The 22485-nt window shown below is 40.5% G+C and overlaps 1 pseudogene; it reads left to right on the forward strand.

Moving 5' to 3' along the window:
• Positions 1-540: 540 nt before the first annotated feature.
• Positions 541-9482, forward strand: LOC120441083 (annotated as a pseudogene).
• Positions 9483-22485: the final 13003 nt, after the last annotated feature.

Below are 22485 nucleotides of genomic sequence, written 5' to 3' on the forward strand. Positions count from 1 at the left end.
TTTTCCTGGCGCTTTGTGTGACTGTAGATTAAGGAGAAAATGATTTGTGCATCTTTACACTGCAGAAATGCACGTCACTTCTTCCTTGATGGCCTGCTGAACTCTGCGTTTGCCACAGAGTTATGTTTAATTATGATCCACTAACCTGGATTTACTACTTGTAAGCATGTTGGCAGTCTAATAAAAGTGTTTTGGAGTACTGAAATATGTCTTATCAAATTGGGAAAATACAGATATTAGGTGCTTAATTTCAAGATTCAAAATTCAAACTGTTTTTTGTCCTGTGTCCAAAGATCAAAAGGCATTTCTCTGTGCAATGAAATTCTTTCTTTGCTGTCCACACACAGATGCTGATTAATATGTACAATAGAAATACAACATATAAAATACAAATAGTAAAAATAAATAAATGAAGACAAAAAGAAGACAAAATATTGAAGTGTGAAACAGAGATGTGTGTAAAAGAGTAATGAGCTTAATATGCAGGATGACCTGATGTGCAAAAGTTATTATTACTGTTCAAAAATAGGTCAGCTGTCCATGAGCCTGATAGCAGTGGGGAAGAAGGAGTTGTTGAGTCTGGATGTTCTGGATTTCACACTTCTGAACCTTCGTCTCAAGGGCAGAAGTGTGAACGGTCCGTGTTGGGTGTGTGTGGGGTCTTTGAGGATGGAGGCAGCTCTCCTCTGGACTCTGGACTTGACCAGCTGTGTGGTGTTCGGTGTCCAGGTGAGGTCCTCAGAGATGTAGACGCCCAGGTATCTAAAGCTGCTCACCCTCTCCACTTCAAGCCCCGGATAAACAGCGGTTGGTGAGGCCTCCTCTTCATCCTCGTGTCCACTATTATCTCCTTTGTCTTATCAGTGTTGAGGGTGAGGTTGTTGTCCTCACAGCATGACACCAGACCGCCACCTCTCTCCTGTAAGCTGCTTCTTCCCCTCCAGTGATGCGACCAATCACTGCAGCGTCGTTCATGAACTTCAAAATGATGTTATCTTGGTTGGAGGTGACACAGTCGTGGGTGTACAGGGTGTAGAGGATGGGACTGAGGACGCAACCTTGTGGAACGCCAGCGTTTGTAATAATACTGGCTGAAGTCCTGTTGCCAATCCTGACGGACTGGGGCCTGCCAGTCAAAAAGTCCAGTAGCCAGCCACAGAGGGTGGGGTGCAGGCCGAGTGTTGCCAGCTTGTGAGTGAGTTTGTAAGGGATGACTGTATTGAAGGTGGAGCTGTAATCAACAAAAAGTACTTGGATGTATAAGTCTTTGTTTTCCAGATGGGAGAGGGAATAGTGAAGGGCAGCAGCAATGGCGTCTGATGTGTAATTTGGAGTACTTAGTTAGGTGCTGTATAAAAACCACATTAAATTCTGTAAACATGTCCTATTCACAATTATTTATCATTACCGCTGTCCAAGTGGTCTCATTTCAAAGTTCAAAGCGAGCATCGGAACGGGCAAGAAAGGCGACTTTTAATTGACTTTGAATGTGTTGTGGTTTTGATATCAGATGGGCTGGGTTGAGAAACTGGCTTAGAATTCCTCTTGCCTTCAGCATGGCCATGCCCCTCTGACTTCTGGCATCAACAAGGCATTTTTACCCAGGGAAATGTTTATTTCGCTTTTCTGTTTGGACTATTCTCTGTAAATTCCTGAGAAAATCTGAGAAGATCAGGAGTGTCTGAAAAACGTAAAATAGCCCATCTGTCACCAACAGCAATGCTGCCTTCAAAGTCACTTAAATCACCTTCCTTTTTTTTCTGGCGTGTGATTGGCTGTTTAGATATGTGCATTAACAAGCAGCTGAATAGGTTAGTGGATAGTGAGTCTGTACTATGTTATTGTATATTGTTTTTTTCAGTTATTGTTCTGGTATAGAAGTTTTTTCCTTAAGTAATTTAGTAATTTTAACATCTCCGCTCCGTAAAAGCGCAGACATAATAGTAAACATTATTTATATGTCCAGTTTTAAAATATTTTTAATCTTGTCTGGTCAAGTTTTCTTTTCTGTAAGTCACTTACATTTAGGGAAGGAAAGTTTGAAGACAGGAAATTTGACGATGTATGGTCTAAGCTAACTGTGACATTGACGACCTTTATTATAACTGTATTGGGCATGTTCACTTAAACAACAAAAATAACAAACCAACAAAACAAGAAACATAATTCCTGTTTTATAAAAAGCAACAATGACCAAGCCATCAGTTACTTTATATGCCTATAATATCCACATTTATTTTTATTCATAAAATTGAAATTACTAGATAAATTTACAAAAGAAATTAAATGTAGTTCAATTCAGTTTTATGCATATGGGGCCAAATCACAACAGCAGTATGAGATCAAATTTTAATTTAGTCCATCTGGATGTGATTATAATGCTCCTGTTGTTTCGGGATGATATGCATGCATACCATTTATTGATTGCTGCTGGCTCCTGGCTCATGAAGACTTGAGGTTTGCAGTTGTCTGTGTGAATGCAGCTGAAGATGAAAAACAATTGATTGGTCCAAACACAACAGAGTAACCATGGAGATGGAGCACTGTCATATTTCCCAGTAGTGGACTCTTTATATCACACCCGTTCATAAAACGCATCGACTTATCTTTCTGTGGGTAAAGTAAGCAGATCTTTGTATTTAATGCAACTTTTATAACAGAGGCCAAAACTGAACCTGGTACTCATGTTGTGATTTAAATCCTGAATGCATTTTAATTTGTTAGTATCACTTTAAGCCTCAGTTACTTGTTAAAAAAAGAGAGAGAAAATATAAGCGATTGTCCATTAACCTTATTTTTACATGCACACACATCTACAAATATTTATTTTGGGCTTTGCGACATGATCATATTCTACAAAATGAACGTAGATGTATTTACAGATATTATTATTCATTGTATCTATATATTTACATGTGCATGTACGATAAGCATGAACACCCTGTGGAATTATATTCACACTGGTGTATACAAACTTTTTCCCAGGCCTGACAGAACCTGTTCTGATTCGTTTGGATGTGGATTCAAAGCTCAGTGATCAGATGAAGGTAAAAGGCAGAACTTGCTTTTGTTTTATTTACCTTTTGTTTAATCTGAGAAATTAGATGGAAGGTTTTGATACATTTTAACAACCTCGGTACAGGATTATTGCATCTACTCTACATGCTAACTTATGTTAATTCAGCTTCTGTGTCAGTGTCTTGGTCTTTCTTGGTGCTCTGTCTTCAGACACTTGCTATTCAAACCTTTTGTATTCTTCTCCCAGAAATGTTGAATGATTTAAATGTAAAGCCCAAAGCAAAAGTCCTTACAGTCACCTGGATGTTTCCATGGCTTTGAGCATGTTTTCATTTCTTCTAACTTCCATCAGCTGTCATTCTTCCACCTGCGTGTGGATGACAAGCCGGCTCTGCTGCTCCACCTCCTGAGGAACGTGGTGAAGCCTCAGGAACAGACAGTGGTCTTTGCTGCCACCAAACACCATGTGGAGTACCTAAAGGAGGTAAGATAACAGTGTAGCATAGATTTGTGAGAATGTTAAATATTGTTTAAAAAACTAGAGCTTTAGTTGACTTATCTTTTCTGTTGTCCAGCTGCTGTCGTCAGAAGGTTTAGAGTGTGCCTACATCTACAGTGCCCTTGATCAGACTGCCAGGAAGATCAACATTGGGAAATTTGTGCACCGGAAAGCCATGGTGCTTCTGGTGACTGATGTTGCTGCTCGTGGTATAGACATCGCCCTGCTGGATAATGTCATCAATTACAACTTCCTCCAAGGCCAAACTCTTCTTGCACAGAGTTGGTGAGCAGCTGTATGCAGAACGAACAAAGTGATTCAGCCTCTTTAATTGGAAACGATTAGGCCAGCATTACGTGTATTTTTCCCCTGTCTTTCCCATCAGGGCGTGTGGGACGAAGCGGGCGAAGTGGCACAGCCTATAGTCTGATTTGTCCTGATGAAATGCCTTATGTCACGACCTCCACCTCTTCCTAGAGCGACCAGTTCAGTTTTCTTCGCCTGAACACACAGAAGGTAGACTCTACTGCATGCCTGTCAGGTCTTAAAGTGACAGATGAACAGTTTAACTGATATGCTACACATTTGAGGTTGCTAATAAACTTTATTTAGTGCTCTTTTTATCTGTCACTGTATTGAAATGTCTGCATTTCTTTTTGTACTCAGATTCAGAAGGTGTGTTTGGTCGAGTCCCTCAGAGGATCTTGGATGATGAAAGTGCTCATCTGATCACGTCTCACCTAAAACTTCGCTGGACCTGCAAAATCTGCTCCGTGTCTCAGAGAACGCCTACAAGCAGTACCTCAAGTCGCAGCCAAACCCCTCGCCGGAGTCCATCAGACGGGTTAAAACATAGATCTGTCCAGCATGGGTGTCCATCCAGTACTCGGTAAGTTCAAAGGAGGATAAATTATAACAAGAAGAGGGAAATTATGAAAATAATCAAAAGGAACAGTGAGGAACTGATGGCAGTTAAGTAAGAGAATTTGATTTAATTTGTTTCAGGGTGTGGTCTGAAAAAATGGAACTGGAGTGCCTTCAAATAGTCGATGCCATCAAGAGCTACAAATCCAAAGCGGTGAGTTTGATGCAGACACGTCACAGCGCTGCATTTTCTGGTAAAATGTGTTCTAATAAGCAAAGAAACATATAATTCTCTCCTGAAATAGACCATCTTCGAAATCAACTCCAGTAGTAAAACACCAGCCAGTGAGGTGATGCGGGCCAAACGCTCTAAAGACACTGGGCTAGTGGACAAATTCAGCAAGCAGAGAGAGGACCGAGCTGCAGAAAGCAGGCTGCAGCAGCCAATCAACCCCACCACTACTGCTGACTGTGACATCACAGAAAAGGAGGAGAGTGATCTAAATGTAAGCAGCAGGTGAAGTATTGTTTCTTTCTTTCCTCCCTGGATCGTTGTAGTTGCAGGTTCAGATCAGTTTCATAAAGGATTAAGCACACACATTGAACTCCAGGAAATCATAAATCAAAATATGGATATTACCTGTCCACAGATTCATGGTGACGTAACTGCTCTTTTAACTGTTTGGTGACTTCGATTTGTTTGGTGATTGTAGAAATGGTTTACATGAGCTTTTAGCTGAGATTCAGAGGTTTCTGCAGCACTTATATTTCTGACCTCTTGTTATAACCGATTAAATGCGATCTCCTCCCTTTTGCCCCCATTTTTGATGGTGTGGGTGCAAATGATCAGGCATGACGTTCTCATAATAAATGAGATAAGATACTGCAAATAATTATTTCTGCATTTGTGATTGAAATGAATTGAAAATGTGTATGCAATGATACAGTTTTAAAGATTTGGCCTTAATAATTTCTCGAGTGAATGAGCCTAAACATGATGACCTAATCAGTGACACCGTGTCACCCTGACACACACACACACACACACACACACACACACACACACACACACACACACACACACACACACACACACATGACTTTGGCGGTTTGAGCTGAAACAATTTCAGTGTTTCAAACCATGTTCCAGGGTTTTCCTTCACCATTTATGAGGTTTCAAGAAGAAAATAAGCGACAGATATGAATGTTTTGAAAAATTCTGTAAAGATTAGACGAAAAATACTCAAAAGATAAATTCAATTGGTTTATTGTAAACAAGCAAGTCAAAAAAAGTTAAACAAGTAAATAATGAAACAAGGTAAAATGAAGTAAGAACAAAAAATGTTAAACAAGTAAATAATGAAACAAGGTAAAATGAAGTAAGAACAAAAATGTTAAACAAGTAAATAATGAAACAAGGTAAAATGAAGTAAGAACAAAATGTTAAACAAGTAAATAATGAAACAAGGTAAAATGAAGTAAGAAGAACAAAAATGTTAAACAAGTAAATAATGAAACAAGGTAAAATGAAGTAAGAACAAAAAATGTTAAACAAGTAACTAATGAAACAAGGTAAAATGAAGTAAGAACAAAAATGTTAAACAAGTAACTAATGAAACAAGGTAAAATGAAGTAAGAACAAAAAATGTTAAACAAGTAAATAATGAAACAAGGTAAAAGAGAGAAAACCCCAACAATCCCCTCTGAGCAAGCACTAGGCGACAGTGGGAGGAAAAACTGCCTTTAAAGCGGGCAGAAACCTCCGGCAGAACCAGGCTCAGGAGGGGACAGTCAACTGCCGGGACTGGTTGGGGGAAGGACAGAGGTGGAGCAAGACGAGGCTACATCAGGTGAAGCAGTAGAGTCCCTCCTCCAGGGCAAGCGGAAGCATTTTTTCTTTTTTTTCATGGACTTTTCCACAAGCGCCTTTTTCTCCAAGATGAGGGTTCTCAACTGATCGATTGTTTCTGCGTTTTGCTTGTCAAGTTTCTTGCATGTTTGCTCCACCTCTTCTAATGCTGCTTGTTTTTCTTCAAGCTTTTCTTTGAGTTCTTTGGATGTTGCCTCCTGCATTAGCTTGTCCTTGTGCATGTCTGCATTTCTCTCTTGTACTTCTTTATACGTGTCTTCTAACTCCTCATTTCTTCTGTGGATGTCTTGGAGAGTACGCTGCAGGTCGTCATGTATTTTGTCTTGGTGTTGCTTTTGCGCCTGCATTTCAGTGTGTTTGCGCTTCAAGTTGTTGTATTCCAACAATATCCCCTTAGTGAGCTCGGAGTTGTTTCTCGCCATGTGATCAATCCTTTTCTGCATCTGTGAGCATCTTTTGTCCAGTTTTTCCTTTTCCCCTTCTAGTTCACTTGTTTTGTTCTTCAGTTCATTACAAAACTGTTGCAGTTTTAGATTTTTACTCTCAAAGTCTTCGACAATACGTTTCTCTTCTTTCAATGTTTCTTGCTGTTGCACTTTCTCTTGAAGAAGGACTTTATTTTGGCGCACTGTTTCATCCAACTTTTCTTTCAGCATTCTGTATTTTTCCTCCGTGACTTTGAGTTTGTGCTGCAAGTCTATTTGCTTTGTCTCCTGTTCTTCCGTCTGTTGGAGGATTTCTTTATTTCTTTTCACAGCTTCATCGAACTTTGTTTGGAGCAGCTGATTCATTTGGTCCATATATTGGAGATCCCATTCTGTCTTCTCAACAGTAGCTTTGCTGTCTTGAAGCTGGTTGGACATCTCCTTTAGTTCGCCGTCTTCTGCTTGTTTTCTTTAATCAAGAAGACGATCTGCTCTCGGGCTTGTCCAAACCTGATTCCCCAGCCCTCATTAATAATTTCTATGTTGGGCTGGCGTTGTTGTCTTTCCTCCAGGTTTTTATTTTGCGCTTCCATCTGTCTACACTTCTCCTCCAGTTGAAGTTTCTCTTCTTCAATTTTTGAATTTTATTCTGGAGGTGGTAGTTTTCTTCCTACTGTCATGTAATGCCCTTTGGATGGATAAGAGGTCATTTGGGGAAATTGGCCGCCACGGCAGGAAGGAGAAGCGGCGTGATCTTTTTGTTCTGGTTGGTGTCTTGTTGGGTACATGTTGAAGGTTGTACACAGCGACTCTGAAAAGGTTTCCAAAACTTTCTGTGGTGAACGTTTGAAGGCTGCAAACACAAATGCTGCGAAGAAACGAACTAAGAATAGCTGTGTCTCACCCCTATTTGTGGAAAAAACTTCAAAGGATTAAAGGTTCTTAAGGCGACCTTGTGACATCATCACTCCGTGAGCCAATGAGATTGTCGTGTGAAATTTTGGAATGGGGATTTTTTTTTAAACTGTTTTCAAATTTAACTTAATATTTGACTGTTTCTTAAATGACCTGTTTAGCTGATTAAGAAATTAATTGCCACGAACATACCTAATGTTATATAACAGACAACCGAAAAACAGACATTTTTCTGTTTTATTTAAATTTTTAAATTATCCTACTTTTTATAAGAGGAACATTATTTAAAGAATATGTATTTAATTAAAAACTCTCTATTCATCTAAAGGGTATAACAAAAAAGGTGAGCTTCCTGCTCGAAAATGAAATGACCAAAATAAATGGAGTATTTCTCTGCAATTACAAACTTTGTGTGAACAATCTTGGTTTCAAAATAAAGCTAACCCTTGTGGGATGTCATCAGAGGTGTAAATATTACTGCAGATGTTACTATGTCAAAGTCTCACAATTGTCTTATGTTTATTTATATAGGCAAGACCTACTTTTCACTTTTTTTTTGCTTTGCTTTATGTTCTTAAGTGTATTAGTTCGCCAGCAGCAAGAACATGTACTAGTGTCAATAATAATAGTACGGCTGATGTTGTATACAAACTAGAAGAGGAAGATAGTAGGATCTCTGTATCATGTTTTGTCACTTTGTACCATGTAATTCTTTCCATTTCCACCAGGGGTGTTTTCAGAGGTGGTAGGTGGTAAAAGAAGAGGTCAGCAGGAAGATGGTGAAGAACGACCAAAGACCAAGAAAAAAAGGCAGTCAGGCAAAGATGAAGAGTATTATATCCCTTACAGACCTAAAGACTTTGACTCTGAGAGAGGGTGAGGCATTAAACTGTTGCATCTGTTTCTTTAAAAATGTGAATGGCTTTGTGTTTTATGCTGTTTTGTCCTGTGTTACGCGTCGACAGGTTGAGTCTCGGTGGAGAGGGCAGTGCTTTTGAACAGCAGGCCTCTTCAGCTGTCCTTGATCTCATGGGAGATGAAGGCGATCGCCTTAACCAGCAGAAAAAAATGATGAAATGGTACAAATTTCCCTATGTTTGACTCAATATCCACAAAATGGTCATTTAAAACTATAATTTAAAGTCTTTTTCCCCTTTGTTTTATTAGGGACCGTAAGAAGAAGCGTTTTGTGAGAGAAACGGGAAAAGAAGACCAGAAGAAGAAGATCAAAACAGACAGCGGTCAGGTTATCAGTAACAAGAAGAACAGGAAGAACTTGTATCCTTCCAACAAAAAGCTTCTCTGTGTGCTGCTCTTAATGACCCTCTTCTCTACTCCTATGACAATGTTAAGCTGTATTGTGAAGATGTTGTATCACTTGACAACATGTCAGTTATGAGGAGTGGAAGAAAAATACAAGATTGATGATACAGGATCTGGATCAGACGGAGAAACAGGCGGAGGAGGCAGGAAGCCAGCAAGAGGTAGGGACGGCATCAAAATGAATAGCACAAACACGTCTGCCTGTTAAATATAGACCATCAGCCACCATGTTTTAACTCAAGTCTAAAAGTAAATACTTAACGTCACTCTTCCAGCCTTGCAAGCTATAACCTCCAACCTTTTTTTGTGTGTCGTGCCTCTCCCAGGTCGTGGCCGTGGCCGACGAGGTCCAAACGTACAGAGCTCCGGTGACCACAAAGCACGCTCGGAGCTGAAAACAAAGGATCAGATCATGAAGCAGCGCAAGAAAAAGCAGAAGCACCAGTTCCTGCAGGGCGGGGATGAGCAAGCTCCGCTCCAGAAAGAACAAAAAGTGGCTCGGAGAAGTGAAAAGTCAGGTTTCGGAAGGGGTGGCCATAAGAAAGGCAAGCTGAGGAAGAAGCTGTGAGGAGGACAGAGGGTTGATGGTGTGGAGGACATCACGAGGAAGTAAGCGTCAGAATCACCTGAGAACATCACCAAAGATTTTCCTGGCGCTTTGTGTGACTGTAGATTAAGGAGAAAATGATTTGTGCATCTTTACACTGCAGAAATGCACGTCACTTCTTCCTTGATGGCCTGCTGAACTCTGCGTTTGCCACAGAGTTATGTTTAATTATGATCCACTAACCTGGATTTACTACTTGTAAGCATGTTGGCAGTCTAATAAAAGTGTTTTGGAGTACTGAAATATGTCTTATCAAATTGGGAAAATACAGATATTTGGTGCTTAATTTCAAGATTCAAAATTCAAACTGTTTTTGTCCTGTGTCCAAAGATCAAAAGGCATTTCTCTGTGCAATGAAATTCTTTCTTTGCTGTCCACACACAGATGCTGATTAATATGTACAATAGAAATACAACATATAAAATACAAATAGTACAAATAAATAAATGAAGACAAAAAGAAGACAAAATATTGAAGTGTGAAACAGAGATGTGTGTAAAAGAGTAATGAGCTTAATATGCAGGATGACCTGATGTGCAAAAGTTATTATTACTGTTCAAAAATAGGTCAGCTGTCCATGAGCCTGATAGCAGTGGGGAAGAAGGAGTTGTTGAGTCTGGATGTTCTGGATTTCACACTTCTGAACCTTCGTCTCAAGGGCAGAAGTGTGAAGCGGTCCGTGTTGGTGTGTGTGGGGTCTTTGAGGATGGAGGCAGCTCTCCTCTGGACTCTGGACTTGACCAGCTGTGTGGTGTTCGGTGTCCAGGTGAGGTCCTCAGAGATGTAGACGCCCAGGTATCAAAAGCTGCTCACCCTCTCCACTTCAAGCCCCGGATAAACAGCGGTTGGTGAGGCCTCCTCTTCATCCTCGTGTCCACTATTATCTCCTTTGTCTTATCAGTGTTGAGGGTGAGGTTGTTGTCCTCACAGCATGACACCAGACCGCCACCTCTCTCCTGTAAGCTGCTTCTTCCCTCCAGTGATGCGACCAATCACTGCAGCGTCGTTCGCGAACTTCAAAATGATGTTATCTTGGTTGGAGGTGACACAGTCGTGGGTGTACAGGGTGTAGAGGATGGGACTGAGGACGCAACCTTGTGGAACGCCAGCGTTTGTAATAATACTGGCTGAAGCCCTGTTGCCAATCCTGACGGACTGGGGCCTGCCAGTCAAAAAGTCCAGTAGCCAGCCACAGAGGGTGGGGTGCAGGCCGAGTGTTGCCAGCTTGAGAGTGAGTTTGTAAGGATGACTGTATTGAAGGTGGAGCTGTAATCAACAAAAAGTACTTGGATGTATAAGTCTTTGTTTTCCAGATGGGAGAGGGAATAGTGAAGGGCAGCAGCAATGGCGTCTGATGTGTAATTTGGAGTACTTAGTTAGGTGCTGTATAAAAACCACATTAAATTCTGTAAACATGTCCTATTCACAATTATTTATCATTACCGCTGTCCAAGTGGTCTCATTTCAAAGTTCAAAGCGAGCATCGGAACGGGCAAGAAAGGCGACTTTTAATTGACTTTGAATGTGTTGTGGTTTTTGATATCAGATGGGCTGGGTTGAGAAACTGGCTTAGAATTCCTCTTGCCTTCAGCATGGCCATGCCCCTCTGACTTCTGGCATCAACAAGGCATTTTACCCAGGGAAATGTTTATTTCGCTTTTCTGTTTGGACTATTCTCTGTAAATTCCTGAGAAAATCTGAGAAGATCAGGAGTGTCTGAAAAACGTAAAGTAGCCCATCTGTCACCAACAGCAATGCTGCCTTCAAAGTCACTTAAATCACCTTCCTTCTTTTCTGGCGTGTGATTGGCTGTTTAGATATGTGCATTAACAAGCAGCTGAATAGGTTAGTGGATAGTGAGTCTGTACTATGTTATTGTATATTGTTTTTTCAGTTATTGTTCTGGTATAGAAGTTTTTTTCCTTAAGTAATTTAGTAATTTTAACATCTCCGCTCCGTAAAGCACAGACATAATAGTAAACATTATTTATATGTCCAGTTTTAAAATATTTTTAATCTTGTCTGGTCAAGTTTTCTTTTCTGTAAGTCACTTACATTTAGGGAAGGAAAGTTTGAAGACAGGAAATTTGACATGCATGGTCTAAGCCAGGGGTAGGCAACCTTTTTGATGGTGAGTGCCATTTAAAATTTCCTCAGAAGTCAGTGTGCCATATGATTGTATTAGCAATAAATTTAATAACGCTCTATATTAACAGTTACACATTATATAGAACCACTTTATAGAATTATATTTGTTTGCAGATGTTGGCAGCTATCAGCGAATAGTTATCAGCTATTTTGAAACAAAAAAAGACACTTTTTATTCATAACAAGAACTCCATAACAGCAAATGAACTGTACAACAGAACATACAAATGCTATTTATGGTCTCCTCACAACAATGACAAGAAAAATAAACTGGGCCAATATGGTATGTTTGTTAATACAGAGACACACATGTTAATGTGATCTCTGGTCTCCCACTCAGAGACACAGGTCTCCGAGTGTCCAAGATTCAGACAGCTACCTGAGGACACTCATGTGAGAGAAAATCTGCTCACACAGATATGTAGAGCCAAATACTGTCAATAAGGCCTCTGCAATGTTCTGAAGACAGTTAAACTTGTCAGGTAGTGATGTCCAGCAGGTGAAAATGCAGCTCCATGAACACGCACAGCTGTGGATTCCAGCTGCTTTGATGTCGCATTAACTGGCATTAACTCAGCCAGTTAATGCGAGACAAATCTAGCTGCTCATTAAAGATTTCTGGTTTGATCAGAAAATAAAACATTGGTCCATACACCTGAAAGTCCCAAAAATGCATTGTGTCTCGAGTCTATGGATGCATTTTGACTAAAGACCGGCCCCCCAGATATTAAAGCCATAAAGCCTTTGAATGAAAACAAATGCTGTTGTGACAGTGATGTACACTGTCTTGTTGGTAAATGTATGATTTCTATTCATTTTACGTCAGATAAAAACATTGGTTGTAAGCTTTAGATAATTATTTAATAACAGCCAGACATTTTAAATGAGAATAAGAAAGTGTTTCTTTGTGCCCCCCTTTCCCTGTTAATGCCCTACCTGGCCCCCTTGGCAAAACTTTGCTAGACCTGCCCCTGCACAGTTACCAGCTGTCAGCTACATAGAAAAGGATCCTGGTGTTATTTGTCTCTCAGAAACAGCTCATAACTTCCCTTCAACTCATTCATGTCACCTAAAAGGTAAACCTGTTTCTCCATCACCTGTTCAGCTCTGATGATTCAGTAAGGACATCTCCTGGTTTCATCTTCATGTTTCCCTCTCACCAGATATACAAACCGATATCATGACCAGCAGCTTTCACAGCTGTGGCTCCAGCAAACATCAGCTGATACTAGAAATTAATATTAAATACATTCTAACAACAGCTGACCAAGCTTAAACGTGCTCCTGTTGTTTAGTGCGACATCCGGCAGTTTCCTCTTTCTGGCGCAAAGTGAGCGATAAACAAACAAGAGAGAAAAGCTGATCAGCTGATCATTGATCAGTTTCACGATTGAAGTAGCAACAGGAGAGAGAGGGGAGAGAATGAGAGGATAAGAAGATGCAGCTGTGCAGCAAAGACACAGAATAACTCCAGCTTTGTGTCTTTTTCCATCCTGGCTGAAGTACGGGACAAACTGTGTTCCTTCTCAGCTCAACACGAAACGCGTAATAATTTCTCTGAATGCGGGACGATTCCGTTTGTACGGGACGGTTGGCAACTCTACTAACTAACCTTATGAATAAAATAAAGTTCACTATCAATAAAATCACAGCACCCGCCCAGCAGTATAGAAACTCCGTCATGCTAGCTAGTACACAGTACGAGTTATTGTAACTGACTGTAAAAAGTCAGCACAACGAAAATAAACTTCACCTAAACTTGGTTTATATCTGACCCAGATAGACTGCAGGTCATAACTTCTTACCTTAAGTTCAGTTCACCTGACGCTCCGACCGGCAGCTGCCTCGGGTCTCTCCTCCTCCTGCCTCCCCTTCCCTCATCCACCTGCTGGCCTCCACCACTTGTTAATTTTACTGAATCTGTGGAAGCTCCGCCATAGCCACCACCAAACAACTGAGTTATTTTTACACACCGACCAGCGTCTGGTCAGTCCACCACCCAAAAAAATAAAGTAATAATAATCGGGCCACCGAGCAAATGCCCTTATGCCCGATGGCCAGTCCAGCTATGGTCGTGCGTGCCATCAGTTAACCCTTCGCGTGCCAACGGTGGCACACGTGCCTAGGGTTGCCGACCCCTGGTCTAAGCTAACTGTGACATTGACGACCTTTATTATAACTGTATTGGGCATGTTCACTTAACCAACAAAAATAACAAACCAACAAAATAAGAAATATAATTCCTGTTTTATAAAAAGCAACAATGACCAAGCCATCAGTTACTTTATATGCCTATAATATCCACATTTATTTTTATTCATAAAATTGGAAATTACTAGATAAATTTACAAAAGAAATTAAATGTAGTTCAATTCAGTTTTATGCATATGGGGCCAAATCACAACAGCAGTATGAGATCAAATTTTAATTTAGTCCATCTGGATGTGATTATAATGCTCCTGTTGTTTCGGGATGATATGCATGCATACCATTTATTGATTGCTGCTGGCTCCTAGCTCATGAAGACTTGAGGTTTGCAGTTGTCTGTGTGAATGCAGCTGAAGATGAAAAACAATTGATTGGTCCAAACACAACAGAGTAACCATGGAGATGGAGCACTGTCATATTTCCCAGTAGTGGACTCTTTATATCACACCCGTTCATAAAACGCATCGACTTATCTTTCTGTGGGTAAAGTAAGCAGATCTTTGTATTTAATGCAATTTTTATAACAGAGGCCAAAACTGAACCTGGTACTCATGTTGTGATTTAAATCCTGAATGCATTTTAATTTGTTAGTATCACTTTAAGCCTCAGTTACTTGTTAAAAAAAGAGAGAGAAAATATAAGCGATTGTCCATTAACCTTATTTTTACATGCACACACATCTACAAATATTTATTTTGGGCTTTGCGACATGATCATATTCTACAAAATGAACGTAGATGTATTTACAGATATTATTATTCATTGTATCTGTATATTTACATGTGCATGTACGATAAGCATGAACACCCTGTGGAATTATATTCACACTGGTGTATACAAACTTTTTCCCAGGCCTGACAGAACCTGTACTGATTCGTTTGGATGTGGATTCAAAGCTCAGTGATCAGATGAAGGTAAAAAGGCAGAACTTGCTTTTGTTTTATTTACCTTTTGTTTAATCTGAGAAATTAGATGGAAGGTTTTGATACATTTTAACAACCTCGGTACAGGATTATTGCATCTACTCTACATGCTAACTTATGTTAATTCAACTTCTGTGTCAGTGTCTTGGTCTTTCTTGGTGCTCTGTCTTCAGACACTTGCTATTCAAACCTTTTGTATTCTTCTCCCAGAAATGTTGAATGATTTAAATGTAAAGCCCAAAGCAAAAGTCCTTACAGTCACCTGGATGTTTCCATGGCTTTGAGCATGTTTTCATTTCTTCTAACTTCCATCAGCTGTCATTCTTCCACCTGCGTGTGGATGACAAGCCGGCTCTGCTGCTCCACCTCCTGAGGAACGTAGTGAAGCCTCAGGAACAGACAGTGGTCTTTGCTGCCACCAAACACCATGTGGAGTACCTAAAGGAGGTAAGATAACAGTGTAGCATAGATTTGTGAGAATGTTAAATATTGTTTAAAAAAACTAGAGCTTTAGTTGACTTATCTTTTTCTGTTGTCCAGCTGCTGTCGTCAGAAGGTTTAGAGTGTGCCTACATCTACAGTGCCCTTGATCAGACTGCCAGGAAGATCAACATTGGGAAATTTGTGCACCGGAAAGCCATGGTGCTTCTGGTGACTGATGTTGCTGCTCGTGGTATAGACATCGCCCTGCTGGATAATGTCATCAATTACAACTTCCCCTCCAAGGCCAAACTCTTCTTGCACAGAGTTGGTGAGCAGCTGTATGCAGAACGAACAAAGTGATTCAGCCTCTTTAATTGGAAACGATTAGGCCAGCATTACGTGTATTTTTCCCCCTGTCTTTTCCATCAGGGCGTGTGGGACGAGCGGGCCGAAGTGGCACAGCCTATAGTCTGATTTGTCCTGATGAAATGCCTTATGTCTACGACCTCCACCTCTTCCTAGAGCGACCAGTTCAGTTTGCTTCGCCTGAACACACAGAAGGTAGACTCTACTGCATGCCTGTCAGGTCTTAAAGTGACAGATGAACAGTTTAACTGATATGCTACACATTTGAGGTTGCTAATAAACTTTATTTAGTGCTCTTTTTATCTGTCACTGTATTGAAATGTCTGCATTTCTTTTTGTACTCCAGATTCAGAAGGTGTGTTTGGTCGAGTCCCTCAGAGGATCTTGGATGATGAAAGTGCTCATCTGATCACGTCTCACGAAAACTCGCTGGACCTGCAAAATCTGCTCCGTGTCTCAGAGAACGCCTACAAGCAGTACCTCAAGTCGCGGCCAAACCCCTCGCCGGAGTCCATCAGACGGGTTAAAAACATAGATCTGTCCAGCATGGGTGTCCATCCAGTACTCGGTAAGTTCAAAGGAGGATAAATTATAACAAGAAGAGGGAAATTATGAAAATAATCAAAAGGAACAGTGAGGAACTGATGGCAGTTAAGTAAGAGAATTTGATTTAATTTGTTTCAGGGTGTGGTCTGAAAAAAATGGAACTGGAGTGCCTTCAAATAGTCGATGCCATCAAGAGCTACAAATCCAAAGCGGTGAGTTTGATGCAGACACGTCACAGCGCTGCATTTTCTGGTAAAATGTGTTCTAATAAGCAAAGAAACATATAATTCTCTCCTGAAATAGACCATCTTCGAAATCAACTCCAGTAGTAAAACACCAGCCAGTGAGGTGATGCGGGCCAAACGCTCTAAAGACACTCGGCTAGTGGACAAATTCAGCAAGCAGAGAGAGGACCGAGCTGCAGAAAGCAGGCGGCAGCAGCCAATCAACCCCACCACTACTGCTGACTGTGACATCACAGAAAAGGAGGAGAGTGATCTAAATGTAAGCATGGGTGAAGTATTGTTTCTTTCTTTCCTCCCTGGATCGTTGTAGTTGCAGGTTCAGATCAGTTTCATAAAGGATTAAGCACACACATTGAACTCCAGGAAATCATAAATCAAAATATGGATATTACCTGTCCACAGATTCATGGTGACGTAACTGCTCCTTTGCTTTGTTTGGTGATTGTAGAAATGGTTTACATGAGCTTTTAGCTGAGATTCAGAGGTTTCTGCAGCACTTATATTTCTGACCTCTTGTTATAACCGATTAAATGCGATCTCCTCCCTTTTGCCCCCATTTTTGATGGTGTGGGTGCAAATGATCAGGCATGACGTTCTCATAATAAATGAGATAAGATACTGCAAATAATTATTTCTGCATTTGTGATTGAAATGAATTGAAAATGTGTATGCAATGATACAGTTTTAAAGATTTGGCCTTAATAATTTCTCGAGTGAATGAGCCTAAACATGATGACCTAATCAGTGACACCGTGTCACCTGTGACACACACACACACACACACACACACACACACACACACACACACACACACACACACACACACACGTATGACTTTGGCGGTTTGAGCTGAAACAATTTCAGTGTTTCAAACCATGTTCCAGGGTTTTTCCTTCACCATTTATGAGGTTTCAAGAAGAAAATAAGCGACAGATATGAATGTTTTGAAAATTCTGTAAAGATTAGACAAAAATACTCAAAAGATAAATTCAATTGGTTTATTATAAACAAGTAAGTCAAAAAAAAGTTAAACAAGTAAATAATGAAACAAGGTAAAATGAAGTAAGAACAAAAAAGTTAAACAAGTAAATAATGAAACAAGGTAAAATGAAGTAAGAACAAAATGTTAAACAAGTAACTAATGAAACAAGGTAAAATGAAGTAAGAACAAAAAGTTAAACAAGTAAATAATGAAACAAGGTAAAATGAAGTAAGAACAAAAATGTTAAACAAGTAACTAATGAAACAAGGTAAAATGAAGTAAGAACAAAAATGTTAAACAAGTAACTAATGAAACAAGGTAAAATGAAGTAAGAACAAAATGTTAAACAAGTAACTAATGAAACAAGGTAAAAAGAGAAAACCCCAACAATCCCTCTGAGCAAGCACTAGGCGACAGCGGGAGGAAAAACTGCCTTTAAACGGGCAGAAACCTCCGGCAGAACCAGGCTCAGGAGGGACAGTCAACTGCCGGGACTGGTTGGGGGAAGGACAGAGGTGGAGCAAGACGAGGCTACATCAGGTGAAGCAGTAGAGTCCCTCCTCCAGGGCAAGCGGAAGCATTTTTTTTTTTTTTCATGGACTTTTCCACAAGCGCCTTTTTCTCCAAGATGAGGGTTCTCAACTGATCGATTGTTTCTGCGTTTTGCTTGTCAAGTTTCTTGCATGTTTGCTCCACCTCTTCTAATGCTGCTTTTTTTCTTCAAGCTTTTCTTTGAGTTCTTTGGATGTTGCCTCCTGCATTAGCTTGTCCTTGTGCATGTCTGCATTTTCTCTTGTACTTCTTTGTACATGTCTTCTAACTCCTCATTTCTTCTGTGGATGTCTTGGAGAGTACGCTGCAGGTCGTCATGTATTTTGTCTTGGTGTTGCTTTTGCGCCTGCATTTCAGTGTGTTTGCGCTTCAAGTTGTTGTATTCAACAATATCCCCTTAGTGAGCTCGGAGTTGTTTCTCGCCATGTGATCAATCCTTTTCTGCATCTGTGAGCATCTTTTGTCCAGTTTTTCCTTTTCCCCTTCTAGTTCACTTGTTTGTTGTTTCAGTTCATTACAAAACTGTTGCAGTTTTAGATTTTTACTCTCAAAGTCTTCGACAATACGTTTCTCTTCTTTCAATGTTTCTTGCTGTTGCACTTTCTCTTGAAGAAGGACTTTATTTTGGCGCACTGTTTCATCCAACTTTTCTTTCAGCATTCTGTATTTTTCCTCCGTGACTTTGAGTTTGTGCTGCAAGTCTATTTGCTTTGTCTCCTGTTCTTCCGTCTGTTGGAGGATTTCTTTATTTCTTTTCACAGCTTCATCGAACTTTGTTTGGAGCAGCTGATTCATTTGGTCCATATATTGGAGATCCCATTCTGTCTTCTCAACAGTAGCTTTGCTGTCTTGAAGCTGGTTGGACATCTCCTTTAGTTCCGCCGTCTTCTGCTTGTTTTCTTTAATCAAGAAGACGATCTGCTCGGGCTTGTCCAAACCTGATTCCCCAGCCCTCATTAATAATTTCTATGTCGGGCTGGCGTTGTTGTCTTTCCTCCAGGTTTTTATTTTGCGCTTCCATCTGTCTACACTTCTCCTCCAGTTGAAGTTTCTCTTCTTCAATTTTTTGAATTTTATTCTGGAGGTGGTAGTTTTCCTTCCTACTGTCATGTAATGCCCTTTGGATGGATAAGAGGTCATTTGGGGAAATTGGCCGCCACGCCAGGAAGGAGAAGCGGCGTGATCTTTTTGTTCTGGTTGGTGTCTTGTTGGGTACATGTTGAAGGTTGTACACGACGACTCTGAAAAGCTTTCAAAACTTTCTGTGGTGAACGTTTGAAGGCTGCAAACACAAATGCTGCGAAGAAACGAACTAAGAATAGCTGTGTCTCACCCCTATTTGTGGAAAAAACTTCAAAGGATTAAAGGTTCTTAAGGCGACCTTGTGACATCATCACTCCGTGAGCCAATGAGATTGTCGTGTGAAATTTTGGAATGGGGATATTTTTTTTTAAACTGTTTTCAAATTTAACTTAATATTTGACTGTTTCTTAAATGACCTGTTTAGCTGATTAAGAAATTAATTGCCACGAACATACCTAATATTATATAACAGACAACCGAAAAACAGACATTTTTCTGTTTTATTTAAATTTTTTTTTAATTATCCTACTTTTTATAAGAGGGAACATTATTTAAAGAATATGTATTTAATTAAAAAACTCTCTATTCATCTAAAGGGTATAACAAAAAGGTGAGCTTCCTGCTCGAAAATGAAATGACCAAAATAAATGGAGTATTTCTCTGCAATTACAAACTTTGTGTGAACAATCTTGGTTTCAAAATAAAGCTAACCCTTGTGGGATGTCATCAGAGGTGTAAATATTACTGCAGATGTTACTATGTCAAAGTCTCACAATTGTCTTATGTTTATTTATATAGGCAAGACCTACTTTTCACTTTTTGCTTTGCTTTATGTTCTTAAGTGTATTAGTTCGCCAGCAGCAAGAACATGTACTAGTGTCAATAATAATAGTACGGCTGATGTTGTATACAAACTAGAAGAGGAAGATAGTAGGATCTCTGTATCATGTTTTGTCACTTTGTACCATGTAATTCTTTCCATTTCCACCAGGGGTGTTTTCAGAGGTGGTAGGTGGTAAAAGAAGAGGTCAGCAGGAAGATGGTGAAGAACGACCAAAGACCAAAAAAAAGGCAGTCAGGCAAAGATGAAGAGTATTATATCCCTTACAGACCTAAAGACTTTGACTCTGAGAGAGGGTGAGGCATTAAACTGTTGCATCTGTTTCTTTAAAAATGTGAATGGCTTTGTGTTTTATGCTGTTTTGTCCTGTGTTACGCGTCGACAGGTTGAGTCTCAGTGGAGAGGGCAGTGCTTTTGAACAGCAGGCCTCTTCAGCTGTCCTTGATCTCATGGGAGATGAAGGCGATCGCCTTAACCAGCAGAAAAAAATGATGAAATGGTACAAATTTCCCTATGTTTGACTCGATATCCATAAAATGGTCATTTAAAACTATAATTTAAAGTCTTTTTTCCCCCTTTGTTTTATTAGGGACCGTAAGAAGAAGCGTTTTGTGAGAGAAACGGGAAAAGAAGACCAGAAGAAGAAGATCAAAACAGACAGCGGTCAGGTTATCAGTAACAAGAAGAACAGGAAGAACTTGTATCCTTCCAACAAAAAGCTTCTCTGTGTGCTGCTCTTAATGACCCTCTTCTCTACTCCTATGACAATGTTAAGCTGTATTGTGAAGATGTTGTATCACTTGACAACATGTCAGTTATGAGGAGTGGAAGAAAAAATACAAGATTGATGATACAGGATCTGGATCAGACGGAGAAACAGGCGGAGGAGGCAGGAAGCCAGCAAGAGGTAGGACGGCATCAAAATGAATAGCACAAACACGTCTGCCTGTTAAATATAGACCATCAGCCACCATGTTTTAACTCAAGTCTAAAAGTAAATACTTAACGTCACTCTTCCAGCCTTGCAAGCTATAACCTCCAACCTTTTTGTTGTGTCGTGCCTCTCCCAGGTCGTGGCCGTGGCCGACGAGGTCCCAAACGTACAGAGCTCCGGTGACCACAAAGCACGCTCGGAGCTGAAAACAAAGGATCAGATCATGAAGCAGCGCAAGAAAAGCAGAAGCACCAGTTCCTGCAGGCGGGGGATGAGCAAGCTCCGCTCCAAGAACAAAAAGTGGCTCGGAGAAGTGAAAAAGTCAGGTTTTGGAAGGGTGGCCATAAGAAAGGCAAGCTGAGGAAGAAGCTGTGAGGAGGACAGAGGGTTGATGGTGTGGAGGACATCACGAGGAAGTAAGCGTCAGAATCACCTGAGAACATCACCAAAGATTTTCCTGGCGCTTTGTGTGACTGTAGATTAAGGAGAAAATGATTTGTGCATCTTTACACTGCAGAAATGCACGTCACTTCTTCCTTGATGGCCTGCTGAACTCTGCGTTTGCCACAGAGTTATGTTTAATTATGATCCACTAACCTGGATTTACTACTTGTAAGCATGTTGGCAGTCTAATAAAAGTGTTTTGGAGTACTGAAATATGTCTTATCAAATTGGGAAAATACAGATATTAGGTGCTTAATTTCAAGATTCAAAATTCAAACTGTTTTTTGTCCTGTGTCCAAAGATCAAAAAGGCATTTCTCTGTGCAATGAAATTCTTTCTTTGCTGTCCACACACAGATGCTGATTAATATGTACAATAGAAATACAACATATAAAATACAAATAGTAAAAATAAATAAATGAAGACAAAAAAGAAGACAAAATATTGAAGTGTGAAACAGAGATGTGTGTAAAAGAGTAATGAGCTTAATATGCAGGATGACCTGATGTGCAAAAGTTATTATTACTGTTCAAAAATAGGTCAGCTGTCCATGAGCCTGATAGCAGTGGGGAAGAAGGAGTTGTTGAGTCTGGATGTTCTGGATTTCACACTTCTGAACCTTCGTCTCAAGGGCAGAAGTGTGAACGGTCCGTGTTGGGTGTGTGTGGGGTCTTTGAGGATGGAGGCAGCTCTCCTCTGGACTCTGGACTTGACCAGCTGTGTGGTGTTCGGTGTCCAGGTGAGGTCCTCAGAGATGTAGACGCCCAGGTATCTAAAGCTGCTCACCCTCTCCACTTCAAGCCCCGGATAAACAGCGGTTGGTGAGGCCTCCTCTTCATCCTCGTGTCCACTATTATCTCCTTTGTCTTATCAGTGTTGAGGGTGAGGTTGTTGTCCTCACAGCATGACACCAGACCGCCACCTCTCTCCTGTAAGCTGCTTCTTCCCCTCCAGTGATGCGACCAATCACTGCAGCGTCGTTCATGAACTTCAAAATGATGTTATCTTGGTTGGAGGTGACACAGTCGTGGGTGTACAGGGTGTAGAGGATGGGACTGAGGGCGCAACCTTGTGGAACGCCAGCGTTTGTAATAATACTGGCTGAAGTCCTGTTGCCGATCCTGACGGACTGGGGCCTGCCAGTCAAAAAGTCCAGTAGCCAGCCACAGAGGGTGGGGTGCAGGCCGAGTGTTGCCAGCTTGTGAGTGAGTTTGTAAGGGATGACTGTATTGAAGGTGGAGCTGTAATCAACAAAAAGTACTTGGATGT

The sequence above is a fragment of the Oreochromis aureus genome, linkage group 7, assembly GCF_013358895.1.
Source record: "Oreochromis aureus strain Israel breed Guangdong linkage group 7, ZZ_aureus, whole genome shotgun sequence".
Taxonomy (NCBI): Eukaryota; Metazoa; Chordata; class Actinopteri; order Cichliformes; family Cichlidae; genus Oreochromis; species Oreochromis aureus.